The sequence below is a fragment of the Gallus gallus genome, chromosome 1, assembly GCF_016699485.2.
Source record: "Gallus gallus isolate bGalGal1 chromosome 1, bGalGal1.mat.broiler.GRCg7b, whole genome shotgun sequence".
Classification (NCBI taxonomy): domain Eukaryota; kingdom Metazoa; phylum Chordata; class Aves; order Galliformes; family Phasianidae; genus Gallus; species Gallus gallus.
In genome coordinates this window covers 89,174,098-89,197,430 of record NC_052532.1, presented here as the reverse complement: position 1 = coordinate 89,197,430, position 23,333 = coordinate 89,174,098, and the positions used below count along the sequence as shown (strand labels likewise).

Here is a 23,333-nt window from a genome sequence, read left to right as displayed (position 1 = left end):
TATAAAAAGTGCCTTACTACATGTATCTCAGTCGACATGTAATCTGTGAAATGCAATCAGGAAGTTAGGTGTTTCTTTCTGGAAGGTTTGAGCTGCCATCCTTTGCCATCTGTTCTAATTATTTTTGAATAATTTGGCAGATCTACTTGCTTTTGTTGCTGAACAACAGAAGCAGATCTCACCAATCTGAGTCAAAATATAAAATGAAATCCTGGAATTTAGCTCTGAACTAAATATTAACAGCAACATTAAACAGTCACACATCAGTAGGAAACCTTCAGAGGTCTGGAATGTCCAGGTAGATGAAGTAGAGGTAGGTCTTCCTATTGTGCACTCTCTGTGGGATGATATAAAAGTGAAAAAGAAATAGCTAGTCCAGCTTTAAGCTGGCATTACTTCTTGCACAACATGTTCCCCCATTGCTGGTTAATTTTCCTTGAAGAACTCGGAAAAATTTATCAAATTACTCAGCTGCTCCTCACAACATCTGAGACCCTCATCCAGGTCCTGAAAGTAAGAGAACCATTATTGCCCTTTTTACATATGGAGAAATGAGATAGAAAAGCAGCAAATGAATTCCCTAAGACAACACAAGAAGAGCTGATGATGGCACACAGGGCTCCCTGGCTCCAGACCAGAACCTCAGGAATTATTACTGTGATATCTTTCTTGGAGCAGTCACTATGGCTGAAGCAGCAATATTTTATGGCACGGACTACTTATTCACTACTTGGATATCCACTTCAGACACAGAGTCCAATATAATGGGTTTCCTACCTGTTTGGTGACAAAACTCCATTTCAGTATAAATGTCACCTACATACTATTAAATTTCTGTAAAAGAATACCAAGCAGGATGATCCAAGATGAGTCAGTACTGAATGATGAATAACAAGTTTCCCTGTGTTATTCTAAAAATAAATTGGTCACTTCAACCTACCCCATCCAAAGACACGCTGATATTGAGGGGGAAAAAAGAAAAAAAAAGAGAAAGCAAATTTAGTAGCCAAGTGTCGAGTTCTGATCCTGTTTCTGTCACACACAAGACATATGACCTCCAGCAGGTCCTTTCTTGTACTGCCTCATTTTCCCATCTGTGAAGCAGGCCAGAAATTCCTCCCTATGCTTTCACACAGCTTTGCTGTGAGAGCTGATGGATACTGACAGGGTATTTTTGAGCATGATAAAGGCTAGAAAGAAACAAAGCATCATCTGAAGATTGACAGTGCTTGGGTCTGTGTTATGATGACTCCCGTGAGTTATAAATTTTATGGAGAATAAACAGGAGAATGGCAAACACTAGCTTCAGTAACAGCATCTGTAAGGCTGTATTGTCAGCTTCTCTGTTACAAATCATGTAATGTGTACATAAATGTGCTCCATTCAGTTGTAAGCTTGAATCAGAGACAGAAAGGGAGAGTGTACAAAGCATCTGTTGTTCTTTTTTAGCTCTCACAGTGTATCTACACACCAGGACTGGGTTAATGATGGAGATCAGTGCTTTCATCCCCCAAAGTTAGATAAAGCTGGGTGCAATGTTTTCCAGCTTATTTTCCTCTCCACAGAAGGCATACACAGTTTGTCATAACACCCTTACAACCACATCACACAGCAAACACAATCCATAGGGATGTTTTATTCCTCCAGCTAAGGAAATAATACACTGCATTATCCTCTCCAGGTAGTGAAAATGATGGAATGGTTCTCGAACTTAAGTGTTGCCATTCTCCCTTCTGTGAACTGGAGGAATGTGGTTACATGCAACATGAATGGAATCTCTGAAACCCTCCCCATCTGACTCTGCTGATGTACCATCAGGCTGATGTACCATCAGGCTGATGTGGTGCCATGTTCCTTCTCAATGAAGATATTCCCTCTGCCAGACCACCGGGTGATTTTCATGCTTTCAGATAAACCACCAAATGAATCAAAGTCACCAAAAGTATTTTCATTTCAATTTTCACAGTCAATTTTTGAAGTCAGCGTTCTCAATAATTACTCTTGTTTCAGTATATTAAACTAAAAATCTGACAGGTCCCATTTTTCACAGTGGAAAGATGAAATATAAGAATGCAATATTATTTACATATTCAGAGCATCATACACATTGACGATATACACCCCCTAATTCATTATCTGTTTTATTAAATTTAGGTTGCATTTTCCAGATTTCTAATAATAAACTATAAAATGAAGTGACTACATCATGCGCAACTCCTATGTTTGCAATTTAATTTCCTGAGTGCTCTGCAATTAATAGACCACTCTGCCATAAGAACATTTTAGACAGTATTAAAACTGAACTATTTTAAGCATTTAGATAACATTACTTGCCCAAACTTGAAAAATAGAACTAAACCATACAGTTCATCTTCAAGCTATTTTTATGATGTAACTCCTTAGGAGAAACAAAATCAGTCTGCAGTAATACTGATAGTAAATACAATGCTGAACTTTGTACTTTGGTAACATCCTCCTATATCATACACATACATATAGACCCAAGATTTTATCATAGAAAAATATTTTTTTCACATTTGTGTAACCGTTATGATCATTAAAAAGCCACAACTTAATATAATTTCAACTGTTTATATCAAGGTCTCAACAAAACATTAACAAGCAAAAACTTGCTTGCAGTCTTTCAAGGAGACAATGAGAACACTTCTACAGTGCTCAGTAGAAGTATCTTTTTAAAGCTTGCTTTTTGTGAAAGAGCTTTAATGAAAAAAAATTTGATTTTCCAGCCAGCTCTAACAGTAATTACAATATTAAAGCAGAACTCGTTCCAGACACAAAGGACATGCAGACACAAACAGCATATTTAGATCAGTCTGTGGACCAAATTCAGTCATAGGGTAGTAAGAGCCTGTTAATTTTAGTGGAAAACGCACCAAAAGATAGCAGCGAAACAAAGAGACAAGTAAATGAGAACACAGAAGGACGTGGCAGATTGCCAATATGAGATGGAGCGTAAATCCAAGTTTACATAAGGGTAAAAGAAAAAGAGCGAAAATCAAAAGCGAAAAATCCACAAGCTGTCTTAAAGGTGAGGTGCTGAAAAGTATTTCTTATTTTAATAATAATAACGATAACAGTAATAAAAATAACAGTAATAATAATAACAGTAATAATAACTCTCCACTAATGAGTTAAAAAAAAAAAAAAAAGCAGACATTAAGAAGATCTTGGATGGGGGAAGAAGGAAAACTTAACCTATCCCCTGATTTAGAACACTAGTAAATCAAACAATAAAGAAAGCAATTAGGATAATTTCACTCTTTAGACTTGTCTACACAATGATTACAAAAACACCAGGCCAAATGCATCTCTACAGTAAGTGAGCATAACCCTTATTATCTCCAGTTCAAATTATAGTGACATGTCATGAGCTGCTTTGATCCTGACATTTCTATCAGACCCATGTACAAGCATCTCACATATGCAATAAAATCAAAGAGCTATCAGCAATTTTTTTTAAAAAGAGAGCAACAAATGCCCCCTTTATATGCACTCAAACAGATTATAAAGTTTACATTTTACCAGAAGTCCTACTTTACAAATGCATTGCTCATCTCTCAGTGGCATCACGTATCCTTAAGCAGTATAAATTCAGCTTTTTTGCTTTTAGATTTTTCTTACCAGCAAACTCTGCATTCACTGCTTATGATTGGAATATCAAGATGAATTCTTTTTGGCTCACATTTCTCCAGCAGCAGTATAATTCAGTTGTAGTTTTTGAATGCTACCTTGTCTGTGTCAACTCATTCTTCCAAAGCTGCGCTGCATGGAAAACATTAAAAGAGTAGAAAGTGCTCAAAATGTTATCTCTGAAATAAGTTCACATCATCTACTTTAATACTTTTGATATTCCACTGAAAGAAAGTCTGAGCATATCAAGTATTGCTGGTGGATGATTAAAATATGATAAAATAGTAAAAATAGCATTTTGAAGTGTTTGTAGCAGTGATGCATGTAGCCACATGCTGTGCTATGAAACAACTATGATGTCCATCTTCTAATATAATAATCATAACACTGAATGAGTTAAATCAATAAAAATAATTTCAGTAAAATCTCGAAGGAGCATATATAAGGGATTTAGGATCTTCATGTACTTGTGGGAGAAAAATAAGAATTTGATGCCATCACAGAAAATGAGAGCAGCTGTATGCCAAAGCAAAGGTTCTACTATCAGATGCTTAGCCAATCTTAATAGGTTTTAACAGAAAATAGTTGCAAAAATTATAGAAACTGCATAAGGTCAGTGACAAACTGTTCATGCAAATGCTTGTAGACCTTTGGCTCGTTTGAATCTGAGATCATTCACAAGATATGTTAGGCCAGCAGAGATGGAGTAAGAGTCGGGCCAGTAATCTTATATTTTGACAGAGTGGGTTCTGTAAGATTAATCCAGCCAGTCTTGCACTAATGCATAGACGTAAGGCCAATACACTTCACTTTGTCTCCCAAAATGGAACATTAGATGTTTTTCTGCCTACATTATCAGTATAACTCATCTTGTATCTGCAGAAGTGATGTGAAAAGGTTTTAATACTTGGTTCTTATGGCACAGATGAAAAACAAAACCAATCTGATGAACACACAGCAGATGTTTATTTGTTGTTATTTCATCAGCCCCAGAATACTAACGTAGGAATGAAGAGCACATTTAAGCAGTGAAACAATGGACCGTACCCAGTAAAATACATTCTACATGTAAAGAATTCAGTGCCGTTTATTATCTTTTTTCACATTTACTTCTCTAATGATTGTTATCCATATTATCTCAGCCTCTAATGCAGAAGATGTCAAACACTTGAAATAGTTTTGCAATGGTGCTTACAAACTGAGGAATGCACTGTGTAGAGGATCTTCTTTGCAAAATGTCATGATCCTGCAGGACACCATTGTCCAAGATAAACTGAATACTATTAGCAATGCTTTCATGCAAAATGCACGCCTGAGGTCTATGCTCATTTGGTATGGCTTGCTGGAAAGGTGATGATAAGGAAAGAAAAGGCTTCTTGCATATTCATAAAGACCAAACAATTAGCAAATCTCCAATTCCAGACCCAAAAATAAAAGGTGTGTGTGCTGAAGGTGGAAGTGTCACATAATCATATATAAGATAATAATCTTGTGGGAGAAAATTACTAAGACTACAAGAGGAATCAGTGTACCTGTAGTTAGCAAAATGGCAGCTATGGCAAATGTTCACTTCTCTACGACCATGACATAAGATAAGATCTACTGGATCGGTTTGGTCTCCCATGAACACATACACTTAAAAAGCAGAGTTTTAGTCCAGAAAGGATGGCACTGTGCCAGCTTCATGCACTATCACTCAAAATTCACACTTCATTATCCTCTTTTGGTTTACAGCCTCAGGTACTATGTGAAAGAAAGAGAAATACTGGACGATATGAGCTGTGTCATTATTGTCCTAGCCACCTTCGTCAGCAAAGGAAAAAGGTAGTACATAAAAATCTGTGGGCTGCCCCTGGAAAAAGAGTGCGCTCTGGAGAAAGTCCCTTACAGCTGATCTCTTCAAAAATCAGTTTCACGAGTTGCAAGCCCAGCAGATCCCAAACATGTTACTTCCTTCTTTCTGACTTTTTTTAACTGACAGCTTGAAAATCCTTAAAAATCTGCTTGTATAAATAGTGTAAGTATTCTCATTTATTTCTGGAAATTGCACATAAAAATCAAGCTTCATTATTAGACATTTGCAATAAATATCTAAGGACTGGTGTATATGATGAATTTTTGCCATTGCCTTTCCAAATGCTAATCTGAAAAAAAGCGTTCATACACTATAATCAATCTCCATATGGCAATTTGCAATAGCAGAACCGTTCTGGCTGAAATTCATGGAAAACTGTGTCAGAAGGGGAAAAAAAATCTTTACTATCAACAGACCTGTTTGAAGCCTCTGTGTTTGGGCATTACATAGAAGCCCATAGCAAGACTGAAAAAAATCAATGTACAATGTCATAAGCACTTCATTGGAACAGAAGAGAAAGTAGAGTAACTTTGTTTCTTCTGATGGCAGTTTTGATTTGATATGTGGCTGAATTACAGCATAAAATACCTGTAATTAGATGTCTTTCAAACATTCAACTGAAAATCTATTTTAGAAAGACAATAACAAACGATGGAATGTTCTCATTAACTACTTAACCATGAGTTCTACAGCATGAATAGTACATACAGGGATGTAGACAAAGATATGAAATGCATATTTCAAAATCTACAAAATCAAAATCCAGCACGATGTGTTACTTTGAAAGGCAAAAGATGTTGTAAACATTTGAGTAAGTAGCCTGTGTATAAAGGCTTACCTCTACTTTATGAGTTATGCATATCTTCAAGAAACTTCCGGAAACGAGAACTTCTGATGGCTGACATAGGAGAAATAATAAATTAGTCAGGATTTGCATGAACATTTGCTAACATGTATAAATCTGACTGTTGTCTCAACTTCTTTGCTCTTTTTTTTTCCTTTTTTTTTTTTTTTAAATTACACACATAGTTGACTGTTCAGGTACACCATCTCAAAAAAAAAAAAAAAAAAACTACAAAGAGAGAATCACATCTTATTAGCAAATTTAGAATTCAGTCATATAAACACATATGTTTCTATAAATGCCCAGACTTCTAAATTATGCTTCTAAAACACATAGAATCATATAATGGTTTGGGTTGGAAGGGACCTTTAAGATCACCTAGTTCCAAACCCCCTGCTATAGGCAAGGACACCACCCTCTAGGCCAGGTTGCTCAAAGCCCCATCCAGCCTGACTTGAATGCTTCCAGGGAGGGGGCATCCACAACCTCGATGGGCAACCTGTTCCAGTTCCTCACAGTAAAGAATTTCTTCCTAACATCTAGTCTAAACCTACCCTCTCCCAGTTTAAAACCATTTTCCTTCCTCTTGTTGCTACTTAAGCAAGTATAGAAGAAGCATGAACATGAGATGATACCTGGGGAGATCGCTGATTGACAGAAGCTGAGGAATCTCGATCCTATCCCAACGTACACAGAGTCCCCTGGCTCTGAGGAATTTTGGGCTAACCAGGCAGCTGGAAGTCCAGCATTTAGTCTTCAGCTTGCAAATGCCACTTCATTCCTCTTTAATCTATTTTATATTAAAGCATTCTCTGTCTCACCCCAGTAATCATTTAGCATATTGTTGTTTTCAATCAGATTTGCATTCAGATATTTTGAAAAAAAAGGTGACCTTTTCTGGGAAGCATGGCAATTCCTGTTCCCACAAAATGCAAGTGCAGCTTAGCTCCCATCACCATTGAATGGCTGTGAAGAGCAAGTGTTTTATTTTGCATTCAGCCTAGCTGATGCAGCTGTGAGTTGCTTGAAAACAAATTAGCAGTAAGACTGTCCTTTCTAAGTTAGAATCCTAGTCAGATGGCTCTGGATATGCAGAGTAGTCAACAACTTTAAACACAAAGAGGATCCCTCTCTGAAATCACTGCTTAACATCATGTCAAGCAATGTTTAGTTACCATGAGGGATTGCTAAGTTTTATATAAGAAAAAATGTTCTTAGTTTTTATTCTTAAGTCAACTGGGTAAAGTAGAGTTGTGTACCTCTCTCTTCCCAGGTAACAAGCACAGTTGGATGCTATCTCAGGATATCCAAAGTTGGAAAGGACCCATGAGGATCAACGAGTCCAACATTTGGCCCCACATGTGACCATTCAAAAAACAAACCCTCTGTCTGAGAGCATTGTACAAACAGTGAACACTGGCAGCTCAGGGCTGTGCCCACTGCCCTGGGCAGCCTGTTCCATGCCCACCGTTGTCTGGTGCAGCCCCTGTCCCTAACCCCCAGCTGCCCCTCCCCTGACACAGCTCCATGCCATTCCCTCGGGCCCTGTCGCTGTCACACAGAGCAGAGCTCAGCGCTGCCCCTCTGCTCCCCTCGTGAGGGGCTGCAGCCGCCATCAGGTTTCTCCTCAGCTCCTCTGCTCTGTGCTTGAATCAACCAGGGGACCTCAGCTGCTCCTCATATATCTTACCCTCCAGACTAAACCCTTCACCATCTTCATTGCCCTCCCTTTGACACTCTAGCAGTTCTATGTCCTTGTTATACCGTGGCACCCAAAGCTGCAACCAGTGCAGGAGGAGATGAAGCCACACAGCACAGAACAGAACAGGACAACCCCTCTCCCCACCTGGTGGCAGTGCTGGGCCCCATGAACCCCAGGGTACAGTTGGTGCTTTGGGCTGTCAGGGCATGCTGCTGGATCACGTTCAACTTGCCGTCAGCCAGAACCCCATATCACCCTCTGCAGGGCTTCTCTGCAGCCTCTCAACCTGCAGTCAGTACATATACCCATGGCTGTCCCATCTCAAGTACAGAACTCAGCATTTGCTCTTAAACTTCATGGGGTTGATGATTGCCCTCTAATTTGTCAAGATCTCTCTGCATGGCCTCTCTACTCTCAAGGATTTGAAGGAAAAATAATATGAAGAAAATATTACAATGTAGAATGGAAAGGGATACAAATTATGACATTTAAAATTAAAAAATATACCTATAAAAAAGAGAAAAATCTATAGCTTTGACTTTAGGATAAATTCCAAGTAAACTAATGTTCATTTTTCAGATTTCAAAAATTATATTGCTGAAATATCATATCTAATAAAATATATAATCTAATAAAATATATAACCCAAACTAATTAAAACCGTTACTCATAAATTCTTACAAAACTCAGTCAGCAATCAAAGTAAGTGCTGTAAGTGTAGGGTGAGCAGTCCTTCTATAATTCAGATCTGACAATGAGGTACTTAAACTACTTTAACCAAACATTTTAACTAAAACTATATTGTTCAGTTTACATTAAATATGTTTTTCATATATATATATTCCCTCAATATTACTTTTATGATCTATGTTACACTTAAAAAAAACCAAACAAACAACAACAACAAAAAAAAACAACTGACAGGAAGTCCTACATCCAAACAAACAAAGCATATTTAGCCAATGAATTTTGTATCCTAAAATTATATCTGAATTTTGTAATATCTCTCACATCCTTCAAACAGAGAATTTGTAAACTTGGCACTATTTGAATCTATAGAGTAACGAAGAATGTGAAGAACTTGCTGTTGACGTTACTCTATCAAGCACAAGCTCAGGAAATCTGAATTAAAGTCCTGAACTGTTCAGGTTAGGGTAGTTATTTTATTTTTTAATTTTATTTTTATTTTGTATGTAAAGCCCTGTTTGAAATGGAACCTTAAGAAGAAGATGTCTTTGTACAGTCTTTCACTAAGGAAATACCCCCATCAGAAGCAAAATTGTAATTGAACTCCTTTCTAGTAATCTATACAAAGAGGCAGAGGTCTAAAGGAAAATTTAGATCAAATGACTTAGAAATGGAAAATAATTACAGAAAAAAAACACAAAATCAAAAGAGATGACAAAGTTAGGCAATTGCATAAATGTAATGAAGTCTCCCAAAAATGTATGCTTTATGAATAAAATAATATTTAGTTACCAATATCAATGTTTGAAACTTGTAATTATTTGTTTTAAACGAATTAAAACTATGCAGTGTTTTTGTAGGTCATCCACCCTTCCTTGCTCTTGTGTTCAGGTTCTTGCATGGGTTGAAATACTAACAACTGTTGCATACTGGAAAAGTGTACTTAGGCTTTCTTTGTATTGAAATGCAGAACAAGAGCAACCATATTTATAGCCATAGTATCTTAAAATTTCCATAGAAAGAATATTCTGTGGGTAGTTTATTACATCTTCTACAAGAAATTAGATTTTAATATAGGCATTAGATTTTAATATAGACACACTATGAGAAGAAAAAAGTCTGATTCCAATTTTGACTCAGAAAATGGACTTACTTGATCTCACACTCCACCACCTCAAATGTCACTTGGTCCTTGCCTTAGACTTGACCATGAAATACTCCTGTCTTCGACTAGTGTCCGCATCCCAACCTGCCAGTAGACTCTTCAGCCTTGCAACTGAACTAGGCATGAATACCTGTATAGTGCACTGCTGATGGAACACGACTGAACAACTTCCCATCTACCTACTTACTCTTCACATACACACACACACACACACACACATGCACTGCTCAAGACCTAGATCGGCTTAGCATGAAAATCTAGTTCTGAGAGGGGTGGAGGTATGTGTCAATGGGTCAGGGTCAATCAACGCATTCAGATAAGCTGGTGATAAGAACAAGTGGGAGGAAGGAGAAAAGGGGTAGATTTGACTCATATCCTGTCAAATATAGTCTATAGGTCACCTAGGTGAGTCTAATTTTAGGCTGAAGGTCTAGCCCTCCAAAAGGTTTTCAGCCTTACTGAGACCCCAAACGTCTGGCTATCAGTAAATAATGAATGGGACTTTCCCCAAATGAGCTTGAGCACCTCTGTGTCAGACTTTTGTTCTCCAGAGAGCCAGTTTGCTGCAGCTGGAGTGAACACTAGTGCCCACAGCCAGCTATTACTCCCACTAATGGCATTTTTAGAGGGTAAAGACCTCATTGAATGCATTGATGTTGACCCATTGGGGCCACATTTTCTCTGTGCTGCTCAGTGAATTAGGCATGCAACTGCTATTAATGAAAACAGAAGACCTGTATATCCAGTTCCTGGCTTACAGGGCTGCTAACATACCCCATAATTTGAGAGAATTATGTCTTAAAGGCTATGCTGTGATAGAGAAATCACTCATGATGAAACAATGTTTAAGTGGTGGAAAAATCTTGGTTCTAATGTTAAATGAATTTCTCCAACAGAGACTTTCAAGCAAGTATTATAGAATGAAAATTTCACACTTCAGAATACCTAATTTAAAATAACAGCTTATATCTTAGGTATACTGGCTTACTAAAATGATCAGTGCCTGTCCCAGTTCATTTTGTCTGGAACGTGCTGTCCTGCTTAATCAAAACAAAACCTAAGACATCTACATTTACTTTTTTTCAGTGAACATAGTGATGATGAGTGGAATTTTTATGTTGCTTTTTGCAAGAAGAGGTAGGTACCCATAAAAGTACAAGTGACCTACCACCAATGCCATTATTTTAATTGACATCTGTGAGCATATTTTCTGAGGTTGCATCAAGACAGATGAGAGCCCTTTGTACCCTTCTGACAGTGATGGCAATCATTAAAGATTTACCAGGGTCATTAAAGTGAGAAATAGCAGTAATGCAGAGCTGAATATCACCATCCCATGTGGATTCAACTGAAGTGCCAAAAAAGCCAGCACAGAATTAGCTGAGATCCTGCACTGCCACCTTAACCTCACTGAAAGAAGGAAAAGAAAAAAAAAATCATCAATGTGTCTAAAGCACATTAGAGTAGCACATTTTACTTATATGACAGGTATTGCCAGTAAAGGACATAATGATCCCCTTTGCAGTAAAGCACTTCTTGGGCTTTCATGTTCTACCAGCTCCTATGAGAGCTGGAAGGGGGACCTGGGGTCACAGCATTAATGCCATCTCAGGAAACACTTATGCTGAATTCCCAGGGGATACTGCAGCAAATGTAACAGGAGGTGGCTTGTGGGCCACCTCCAGCTGCATGTGGAACAGGGCACACAAAGGGAGGCCTTGAGGTGGAGCTGGAGAAGCTCAGGGACAACCCACCTCATCTTTACCAACTGCATGTACACCTGGCCACAGCACACGGACAGGATGGGGTAGATGCTCATTCACTCTCTTCTGGAAATTCTTGACAAAAAAGCAGCATCAGCAGCACAGCATCTCTGAGAAGAAGGAGCAATCACTGTGACTCAGTAGGGTGCTGCCTTACAGCTCAGGCAAACCTGATACCTCCTTCCACAGCATCTGCCTTCCATCATATATTCTTCTCTCTTATCATGTAATGTAATTTTGCTTCACTACTGGATGTGAACTTAAAAAGCAACACTCCACCATCTCTTTGAAAGTAGGTCTTTGCATAGGCACTGCAACTAGTTTTTCAGGCTGCCCAGTGAAGCTGTGGTGCCCCATCCCTGGAGACTTTCAAGGCCAAGTTGGATCTGGCACTGGGCAGCCTGAGCTGGTAGGGAACAGCCCTGCCCATGGCTGGAGGTTGGAACTGGGGTGGGCTTAAGGTTACTTCCAACCCAAACCATTCTATGAGTTTATGAAAAAGATACCAAGACACACAGAACGAAGCAGTTGCAGCTGTAGCATAGTTTAACATGTTTAACCACAAGCCTGATGACTCATAAGACACATACCTTGCCAGAACTTCTAAGTGTAAATTATGCTAAGGTAAAAAAAAAAAAAAAAAAAAAAAAAAAAGGAACTATTTTTAAATCATTATCACATTTGTGTTCAATTACTGTAATACTTTGTGAACTGACATCACAAAAAATCCTAGGAGAAAAGGCACAGGAGGTTTCTAACCTTGCTTTGATTATCCTGTTCATTATATCAAAAGGAACAGGAAAGCGATCTCCTACAGGAATCAGTCACCACTCTTGTTTTAATCTGCCTCCTTTGATTTCCCGAGTAGCTCAGATTAAAGATAGACTTTCTCCTCTGCCTGATGCTGCCTCACTGCAGGGCTTTGAGAAAGGAGCAAGCAGCACAAAGGCTTTTGTCTGTCATGGCCACATCAACCAGACAATGTCCTGGGTACTACCAGGCCACGCAGGGTGGGCTAGGCCAGAAAGGGCTTCCATCAGTACCTGGACAATGAGACAACAGGCAGCACTGGGCACAGTGAGGGGGCAAACATAACCGCAGGCTAAAGGTAAACATCCTGAAGATGCTCCTGCATTCATGTGTTCATAATACAGTGTTGTATAGTAACATCTAACAGTGGTGAATGCTCAGTCAATTACATGAGAACTCTCTATCATGCATATGAATATCAGTTTTGCTGAAGCTGTGGGACTCTGATGTTAAAGTCCTTTTCAAGATAACTTGCCAGTCTTGGAGATCCCAGTGGAGAGGAGGAAAAAAACAACCCATGCACCTATCAAATCACACCTGATATATCTATTGGTCCTTCAGCATCAGCCATCGTTACTGCATGATGCACAACGGTGAACATGTTTTAAACATATGTTTTACATGGTGCAATCAATCACAATTCAACTAATAACACTAATAGTTAGTATACAGTAACAATACACCCTCAAGCCTGTGCAGCAGCGAGATAATGCATTTCCCAGGTCATTGGAAGCACTAATTTCACCTTCTGCCTCATGATACTTCCAAGGAGCATGTTATCTCAGGGCAACACATGTCTGCTGGTGCCTGACTGTTTAATTATTGTACACAAAATTCCAAATCAGAATAATTGTCATCTCGAGGTACCACTGTGCACTGCAGGGTCCTCTTAATGTAAGTGAACAAATGTAAGTTTTTGCAGCAAATAAAATGACCTTGGGTAGAGATTTTTTTCCCCAGACTGATGACATTTAACAAATTTAAAGCACAGTCTGAAGAAGAAAATAAATGCAGTTGTTGTAACTACATTTGCAGTTAAAAAAAAAAAAATCACATCAGTTTGTGATTTAATATGGAATTTGTCTATATTAAAGGTCTTTTGTCAGAATACACAAACTAGAATCTGCCAAAAGAATTTTCTTAGGTCATTTCTTAGTAGCAGTGGATGCTTTAGTCTTTCTTAGTGATAGCCTTCTACGTGGTACAAACACACACACAATATTTAGAGCAAGACATTGAATCTAGACCATTAACACAAGGCGAATGGGTTACAGTCAGCCTCTGGTCTGATGGAATAGTTGCATGAAGTAGGAAGGGCTCACATGTGTGCAGGTGAAGCACTGAGCAGTAGGTTCTCAGCTCGAGGTACTGCAGACACAGGCCTAAGTCTCCAGTAGGACCACTGCACACAGACACGAGCCTGTAGTGCAATTAACGTAGCTTTAATTAGCTTAAAAAAAAACAAAAATCAACCAAATCTAATTTTCATTACTGTTTCTAAACTCAAGTACTGTGCTGGAAAGAAATACTGAAGAATCCAGACACATTTATTTACTACACATGAGGAAATTGGGGACAAATTAGGATCCTCCGGGAAACAAAAGGTTTGTTATAACCTCTGTGCTGTTCTGAACCAAGGCTCAGTAAGTCCTGTTTTGACCCCTAGAGCAATTGATCCTGGCATATCACTGAAATAAAAATCCATCACCTGATTTACTTTGATTTTTGTGATGGCAATCTGTCAGCCAACTACTTGATACATAGCATACCGATCAATATCTTAGCAGGAATCACTAACAAGAACATACAAAATCATATAAAAAAACAGAGCCCTATAGGATCAATAACCCTGATTCAGTGCAGCCTCCAGCCCCACTGTAGGACCAGTAATATCCAGCCCAGTCCTGAGAGCTGTTTGTACAACACTTTCTTTTATATATTCAAAACTTCCTTAGCATAAATGTCACAACAAGGACCAGAGATTCAGGGGCAGTTGTGGCTAGCAGAAGGAATAAAACACTAAGAAACTAATGAAATGTACAAATTAACTTTCAAAAAGTAATAGTCACAAACTTCTGTTGTTTTTGTTGTTGTTGGGAATCAGACTATGTTGTAGAGGTTTGAGGTACATCAGCCCTTCTAATAGAGTGTTTATAAGTACATCCAACTTGAATTCTGATTTTGTTTTCACTTAGGTAATACCTTTCAATACATCTAAAGCAGCCACGACTGTTCTAAAAACTGTCTTTCTGCTCAATGAATTCATTTTTTTACAATTATATTCACCAACATACCTAAAAGTTGTTTATGAAGATACCCAGTTCTACAAATTGCAATTCTCTCTGCATTCTATTTACAATATCAAGTAAACAAGCATAAAAGGCAAAGATCATTTTGTTGAAATAGAATGTTCTGAGGTGTACATATCTGTGCTACAGGCAGTTTGGAGTTGAGGTTTGGCCTACAGTTAGTCTGGTCCTCTGAGCAAACAACCCTGTTGTGCACACGGCTCAGAGCTGGCTGAACAAGAGCTGCTGCTCTGGACACATACACCCTCCTCTCCTGCACAGGCCTGGAATGGGTTATTTTCCCTTTAATTAGTTTCCATGCACTGAAACTGCTCAGCCAACCATCACAGGATGAGTTGGGGCAAACATGTGATGAGTGTGGGTCCCCCCAGGCTCACCAAACATACTCTGCTCCTCCATCTCTAGTGCAAGCGTGCCTCACCCCATGTTGGCCACCAGCAATCTCTCTTGCATGCTGAGGAGCAAGGAGAACTATGTTGGCTATACCCAACATTCACCATAAATGTGTCCAATTCTTTTGTATTTTATGAATGACTCTTTCAGTAATTACCTGCTGGGGAAATTGTCCACTTATTGGTAAGTAAGAAGTTGTTTGTAGGAGTGTATACACACACAAAACAAACAAACAGGAAAACCAAATCATGCTTTTATCTTTTGAATGGTATTTTTCAGATCTAAGAGATGCTTTCACAGCTTATTCCCACCTGTGATTTTCCACTGTCACTTCTCACCGTGCTCCTTTGCAGCTACAAGGAGAAAAACTATGAGCTCTTTCATAAAGGATATAGCTTTGTTTTAGTCGGTGTGAGAAATTAGGGATGCTCTGACTGACAGCATGTGGTTTCTATTTCAGTTTATAAGCAGCCTTACGACAGTAGGTCAAAAGGATTAGAGGAAGGTCAGTGTTACTGCTTCTCAAAGAATCCAGTGATTATGGATTCACTTCAACATTCTTGCTTTCCAAGCAAAGTAGAAGTCTGGTATGACAAGGTTTTTCAAACACCTACTCATTTTCTTTTTCTCTTCTTTAGTAACTGACATGAAGGTTAGAATTGTGTGGTTATTTACCTCTCTTTTCTCCTTTTTCATCCATTGCATATTAAATACTATACAGAATGAAAACAAATTAACTTTTCGTCTGCAAAAGACTTTAAATTACACTTCTCATATAACTGCAAGGCAAAGTAGCAGCAACATCCGTACAAGCCATATACTACTTACGGTAAAAACACATGGAGGAGCTATAACGTCCCTGACCAACATCGCAGCCAAATGCTGTAGAAGAGCAAAATGTTCTCTGCAGCTCTGTCCTTTCATTTTCCATTCACTCACAACTGTCTGATCTTTCTGATTGGCAGCATCACAGGGGAGCAAAAAAAAAAAAGGGGGGGGGGCTTTATTCACATAGTTCAGATCAAATCAATTTTTTTGATTTATTAGCAAACCATAAATAACTGTCAGTCTGAGAGCAGTACACCACATTATCTGGGCTGCTTTGGCAAAGTCAACAGTGTGTGCACCCCCAGCACTGGCCACCATGTGCAACTCACTTCTGAAAGCATCACAAGGTGGAGAAATTGCATCTTGCACACCGTACTGTGACACGGACCAAGCAAGTGTAGCGCATTTGCATATTTCCAAATTGCACAGTGTAAACCTAGCTCTATTAGAACCTATTTTTCCTTCCAGAAAAAGGACTGCAATGCTTCAGTTGCTTTTAATGGTTGAAAAATCACATTCCCTTGAGTGAGAAGATAAGCTGAGAGGATTTTAATTAAAACTCATTCTTCCTCATCTTTATTCCAAAAGTCTGTTTCATGTTAGAAGAACAAAAGCCAATCTTTCTATCATTCCTGACACTCCAGCAACATCTTACAGACTACCTGTTTGCTCTCTTTTGTAAGATAACTGGATTGCACAAAAGAGTTGCAAAATGGAACCTATACATGAGCAGACGAACCTTGAACTCTATTATGGGAACACATTTGTAGCAAGCCGAAGTGCAAAATGTCAGCTCTGATCTACTGCATGAAGCAGCATCTCCTAAGAAAATGCAGACAGCATATTACATATTGATGCTAGTGAAAAGCCTGCAGTGGTGAGTCACACACTGCTCTTCCACGGTTGTCTTCGTAGGACTGGAGCTGTGGTTGTCTTTTGTGAAGGCAGCAAAGATGCAAATATAGCTCCTCTGTGGGCATCTTACTTTTGTGGGAGGAAAGGGACAAGCCAGCTAGCTGCCTGGATCGCTCCCTCTCGAGGTGAAGATTTTGCAACTCATCTGTCTCCGACTGATGGGTGGCTCAGGTTAGATACTGGGTGAGCTGGGTGTGGTGAGGGCCAGGAGAAGATATCTGAAAGAAGTACTGACGGATAAATCCAGTCCTGTACCTACCACAGAGTTACACTTCTACCAGCAGCCCAAAAAGCATCTGAGGGCTCTGCTCTTCTGTGAAAATTATCACAGACCACAACACTCTTGTTTTGTTTTGTAAAGATCCCATGGTTGTATTCACAGTTGAATCAACAAAAGTAAACAGAAACGGATAAAAGTCTCAAGAAAACCTAGAAGCGCACTTTCTATTGCCTCTAATGGCAGAGCTCATTTCTCAATTTGGTAGATAATTTCTTTATATGAATACGCAGCTATGTATTTTTTTTTTTATATGAAAGTAACTGAAGAAGTCAAACTAGTAGCCTAAAAAGAACCAGCTGAAGCCTCTATAAAGGTCTGTGCAATTAAGCAGAACACTTAAATATGGTAAACAGAGCTTGTTTTGTTTTTCTTTTCTCAGCCTGTGTTTATACTTACTGATTTTTGAGGCAAGAAAGATACTGAGATGGAGGAGAGATAAGTTTCACTGTTTTTTCTCCCTCCTCCTTATCCTCCTATGTTTTGTTTAGTTGTGTTGACTGCTTTTTTTAAATTATTTTTTTAAGCACAGTGTTGTTTATGCAGCAGTTTTCATGATTTTATCTTAAACTCATTTGATTGCTCATCGTATTTTTGTTACTTTCATTTCTAAAACTGTTTTGATCTTCTTCTTTTTTTCCTGTATGATTAAAGATTTCAAAACTAATTAAGATGATTCACTAAAAAATGACTAATTGCATTCTTAAACAAGACATGTCACTTTATATTAACAGGTGGCCCATTGTGTTTTAGATACATAAAAGCAGATGGGGATGTGGAAGACTTAGCTGTACTTAATCTACCTGGTTCTTTCCGGTCTGCTCCACATTCCAGTTAACATGAGAAAATCACAATGAAACCTACGAAAAATTCAAATTACTCCTTTTTTATCTTTGTCATTTCTCCTTTGGCAAAAGGTGTTTCACTTTGCACCCTCACCATTCTCAATTGAGTTTCCAAAGTACATATTCTAGATATTTTAAGTCTTCCACTCACACATTTGAAAGTGTCTAGAAGGACAGGAGGAGAAATCAAACTTAAGTCTTCTGTTTCTTATGCTGATTTGCAATAATGGACAGTATTAAAATTCTCTGGTGCTCATTTACAAACAAAAGACACCTAAAAATACTCCTTTTTTCTTTTTCCCTTTAGATTTTTTTTTTTTTTGCTACATTTTAGTACAGCGATGAACATACAAGACTTCTTATATTCAGGATTTTATATCTGTGAGCAGTACTTGGTCCTGATGGTGGCAGTGGGGTTGGAACTCGATGATCTTTGGGATCCCTTCCAACCCAAGCCATTCTATGATTCTATGATTGCTCTGAATCTGCTGTTTCACTGTACCACATTCTGCCTTTCTTTAGGCTTCTTTTTAATGCTTATTTTTCATAACCTGCCTTTTCTTATTTGTTTCATTACTTAACCATTTTGCTACCACCGTTGTTACAGTATCTGCATCTTATCACTTATTCAAATCTTGACTTTTTCTCATTTAAGTAATTCACACTGATATACAAAATAAAACTTAATCCGCTTCAGTCCCCATGTGTTCATCTGATACTCCTTTGCTTTGTAGTAATACATAAAATGATAGCAAAAACTAGATTGTGTTCTCATTCCCACATGTATAGCATCAGAGAAGAGAACAGTCAGACACATCTTGCAAGTTCAGAAAGTGCTGAGAAAATTAGATTGCATTTTCATACTTAACAGCGTTCTTTTTATTTGTTGTGATTTATTTTTCATTTGTTACCAGTGCTTTGTTTCTTACCATTGAGCATAAATAGGCTAAACACATCGCTCAATAGTTCATTGCTTACATCTTATACATCTTCAAATAGTTTTCTACAATACTTCAAATTACTTGTAAGAATGTATAATTCATGTTAGCCAAATATATTAAGGATAATATCAGAAAGCTATTTCTTTGCAGCATTGCCAATCCATGACAATTTTATCACCACACTGGTAAGAAAAACAATGAAAAATAACAGATGTCCACAGCCACACAACAGCATGGGAAATAACTGAAGCCTGAGAAATGATGGTAACTTATAATTTTTGTATCTAAAACACACACACTGCTTTGAAGTACAGGAAAGCAGTTTAACAGCTGAAGTGCGTCAGGAGCCAGTTTGCTTTCCAGAATGTAATTCTTATCAAAGTTCAACATAGATCAGAAGTTGGCTTCTTTAAGTTATATACTTAATAAAATGTATTTTGCATATACATATAAGACTACTTCTACAAAAGGTTATCTAGGATTTATGCAAGTAAATTTTGCCTATATGTTCTAAGTAGAATCATTTGATGCTAACTTTTTCATGATAAAGCCCTTTTAATTTAAGTGGAGGTATTTTAGAAAGTGAGGTAAAAAAAATAAATCAGACCACAGGGATCAAATTATATTGAAGCAAGAAAACAAGTTCTTCCATAGCAAAGCACAGTGTTTTGACTGTCTTCAAAGGATCTAATTATGTACTGTTTACGTATGAATATAGAAAATTATTAGGAATTTATGAAATGTCTAGCAGTTTAATTGTGCTGTAGGTAACAAAAACTAGTCAGAGGATAACACATAGGAGATAGGAGCCAATAACTGTTGCTTGATGTAATGGTACAACTGAGAAAAAAAAGCTACCAACCAACATACATAACAGCTGGTCATAGCACAGATTTCCATCTGCATTCAATAGAGAGAAGAGTTGCCCTCCTTAACTCTCCTTTTCATCTCAGGTCTTTATAGTCACACACATACTAAACAATGGGATACAAATGCAAAGATTTGTAACTTTTAAGATAGTGATAATGAGAAAGTGTGCTGAGATCCAATCACAAATGAAAATAACTATATTGTTGTTATAATAGGAAATTATGATACCAGGGGATTTCCTGAATTCAAGGCTTTTATTATATCTAGGATGTTACTGTGAATAATAGTATGCCAGAATTTTAAAGCAAACCCAGATCTTCTTGCCTATAAATCTTTTTTAAGATATTTGTCTTCAGTGAGAAGTTGAGATGCATAAGGACTTTGAGATACCACCAGGAGTTCATGAGTGCAGCTAAACATGAGGAAAAAAAAAAAAAAAAAAGCCTGGAAGGTATTTTTGCCAACAAATTTGAACAAGTGCTATTAGTAGAGATGCTATTGAAAACTAGCATTCCGTATCATCTGTTTAAAGTGCTGTTATAAGGAACTGTATGACTCAGGGAATTGGTAATGGGATATAGAGCCTTTCACCTCTAGGTCAATAGTTATAATCTGAAACAGACGGAGAGAGCCCAAGAGTCAATGCCATGTAATTCCCATCTACTGACTTAGTAAAATTAGTCTGTGGTCTCCAGACAATTTCTATAGAAGAAATACTGTAACCACAATAGGCTGGAGAAAAATCACCGGCACTAGTATCTGGCATTGACAAGTACAGGAAAGCCAAGAAATTGTCTAGGGGAATGTGTGGTCCTAAAATAAGTAAGTGGAAGTGTTTCAGTAAGGAAGCTTGAGGAAAATGGTTAATTCTAACTTTCCATGGCACTGGAAACTCTACTGGACTTGAACCCTCTTGAAATTTTAAGTGTTTACCGCTCATAAAAAATACAAGACAGTAAAAACGGTAAGCTATAAAGACTGAACAAAATCCATAACTTGTGCACACATTAATATCCTCTGTACTTCTCTTCAGTAACAACTTACAGTCTTCAGCTGCTATGACAGACCTCATCAAACCTGCGAAGTGTTGTGTGTCATCATCACAGTAGGAAGCATTCAGACTTATTAACAGTTCTGTGAATAGTCTTTTCTCAGAAACTCCCAGAGTGGTAAGGATTCAGTAATTTATACTATGTCCTGATCTAAATTTGAAAATATGCAATCCCAAACTGTTGCTCCATATCACCCACTTTTGCATTTAATGTTAGAAACTGTATTGGACAGACCTTGGCAGAGCTTAAGTTGTAAAATACTGGCTACCACTGCTAGTGCAGCAGTAGACTTCCCACTACAGAGAGATTTGCAATAAGAAAAGAAGGAAAATAAAAAAATAGAGCTAGTCATTCTATATTAAGTTCAATTGTGGATAACCTCAAGACTACCAAGAGTATCAGCAATGTAAAGAAAAGTCATCAGACTTACCTTTGGTTGAGATCCATGCTACTGATGTGCTACAACCTGAAGATATGCCATACAGAGGATATGAAACTCCTTATCTGGTGATTTCTGTCACATATACAAATCAGAATCAGGAGTCTTACATTGCAGCAAAATATGCTACAGGCAAAGAAAAGCTGGGAGCCCTGCTAATCTTTTACTGTGATAACATTAACTAATGTATACAACTGAAACTGAAAACCATGTAATTATTTTGGGACATCATGGGAAATCACTAAAACAAATGAATCAGACTATCAGACACAGCCCTATCATGGATAAATTCTTATTAATGTTGGTAAACAGCAGCATTTAGTTGGATTTATGCAAATTTGAATTTTTAGAGGCTACCTGATGAACTCATGCTCACTTCAAGAATGTTACCTTATACATGTCAGTAGAAATGTTGTCCTAGGACTTCTTTAGAAGTTCTATAACTTTTCGATGTATGATGGTTTAGAAGATTAGAGATATCAGAAATCATTAAGACAAGATATATTACTTTATTTGCATGAAACCTATTGTAGTTACCTAGGAGCCATTGCTAATGATTTCCTTCAGTTCTGTTTTTGTTGTTGTTGTTGTTTCTTAACTCATTGATGATAATCACTTCTTGTGAATTCTGGATAGATGTAAAATGGTTGGAGACACAAAGTCTGGCAGTTCCTTCATCTGGAAATATCTTTCATCAGTGTTTTTTAAATTTTTCCTTTAAAAACAAACTTGAATTAAATAGAAAGAAGAATGTGATTAAAAACCAAACCAAAACAAAAACAAAGTAACTGTAACACTTCCTTGGTGATTTTTTTCTCCCCATCCCTGCCCTTCATTTTGGAGTAGGCAAAGATGAGAAAGCATAAAGAGTATCATAAATCCTATGAACCTGACATGGAATCAGCTAGTTCCAGTCAACTAAAGAGGCATTTGTCTTTCTCAGCTCTCTCTTGCTTTTGTTTAGTGCAGGTAGATTTATGATTTTAAAGCCAGGATTTTGGCACCTCTTTTCCCACCAGTTTTTAATGAGAGCTGACCATCTAACTCCTCTTTGGAGAGGTTCCAAAACAGCATCCTTAATCTTTTTATTATGATTTTTGAGTAATATAACAAAGGTACTTCCACCTCTAAAAGCATACAATCGCAAGGATCTTTCTCAGATGGTGCAATATGGGGGACATTTTAGGTGTACAGACACAAGCTTGCTTTTCCCAAGCACCCCACTACTCTGACAGATGGCTTTCCACAGTCATCTGCCTTCTCCTAAGCCCCTCACAGAAATTCGAAAGGAATTAGCACATATTCACACTGGAAGCTAGCTCATATACCTTTAAGGTAGAATAAATACAAAAAACAAATTAATAAAAATAATGAAAAAGCAAACCTTCCAGCCCTCTATCACATTTGCATGCTTAGAAAATGCTTCCCAATCCTCTACAGCATGAATGTCCAACCTTTTGGCTTGCCTCAGCCACACTGAGTGAAGAGGAATTGTCATGGGCAGCATATGAAATATAGAAAAGATTTTGCATATATAAGTACCAATAAATATATGAAAACAAGAAGTATTAAAAATTAGAAGTCAATAAAAACATAAAATTAATGGGATATGTGACCTTGTTTTTGTGAAACTGACACATCAGTCTGGTTTGATGGCAGTGATTTGCCATTCTTAGTGAACTATCAAGGCGTTCATCAGAGATTTTTGATGAAATTTTACTCTTCCTGTGCTTCATCCTTGAAAATTGTGGCTCACAAATGTACATACTGCCAAAAAGTGATGACATGAATAAGATGTGCTTGTGAAGTTAGGAATATTTTTGCCTGCTAAGATAGGTTTTAAAAAAGTAAAGAGACATGATCAAATTTTTCTTTGATTTGAATGTTTGATTGCAGTTCTATACATTCCATTTGAAAATGGCGGGTAATATATTTCTGTCAAGTAAAAATGGAGTCACAAATAAACCAAAACATTGATTGTTTTTTC

The 23,333-nt window shown here is 37.7% G+C and overlaps 1 long non-coding RNA gene across 1 annotated transcript; it reads right to left on the bottom strand.

Annotated features, from left to right (window-relative positions):
* Positions 1-3,576: 3,576 nt before the first annotated feature.
* LOC101749285 lies at positions 3,577-22,524 on the bottom strand. Its single transcript, XR_211200.4, has 5 exons — positions 21,884-22,524; positions 21,338-21,421; positions 16,008-16,133; positions 6,345-6,404; positions 3,577-3,783 (listed from the first exon to the last, which is right to left on the bottom strand). It is a non-coding gene; the product is annotated as an uncharacterized LOC101749285 (long non-coding RNA).
* Between the last annotated feature and the right edge of the window lie 809 nt (positions 22,525-23,333).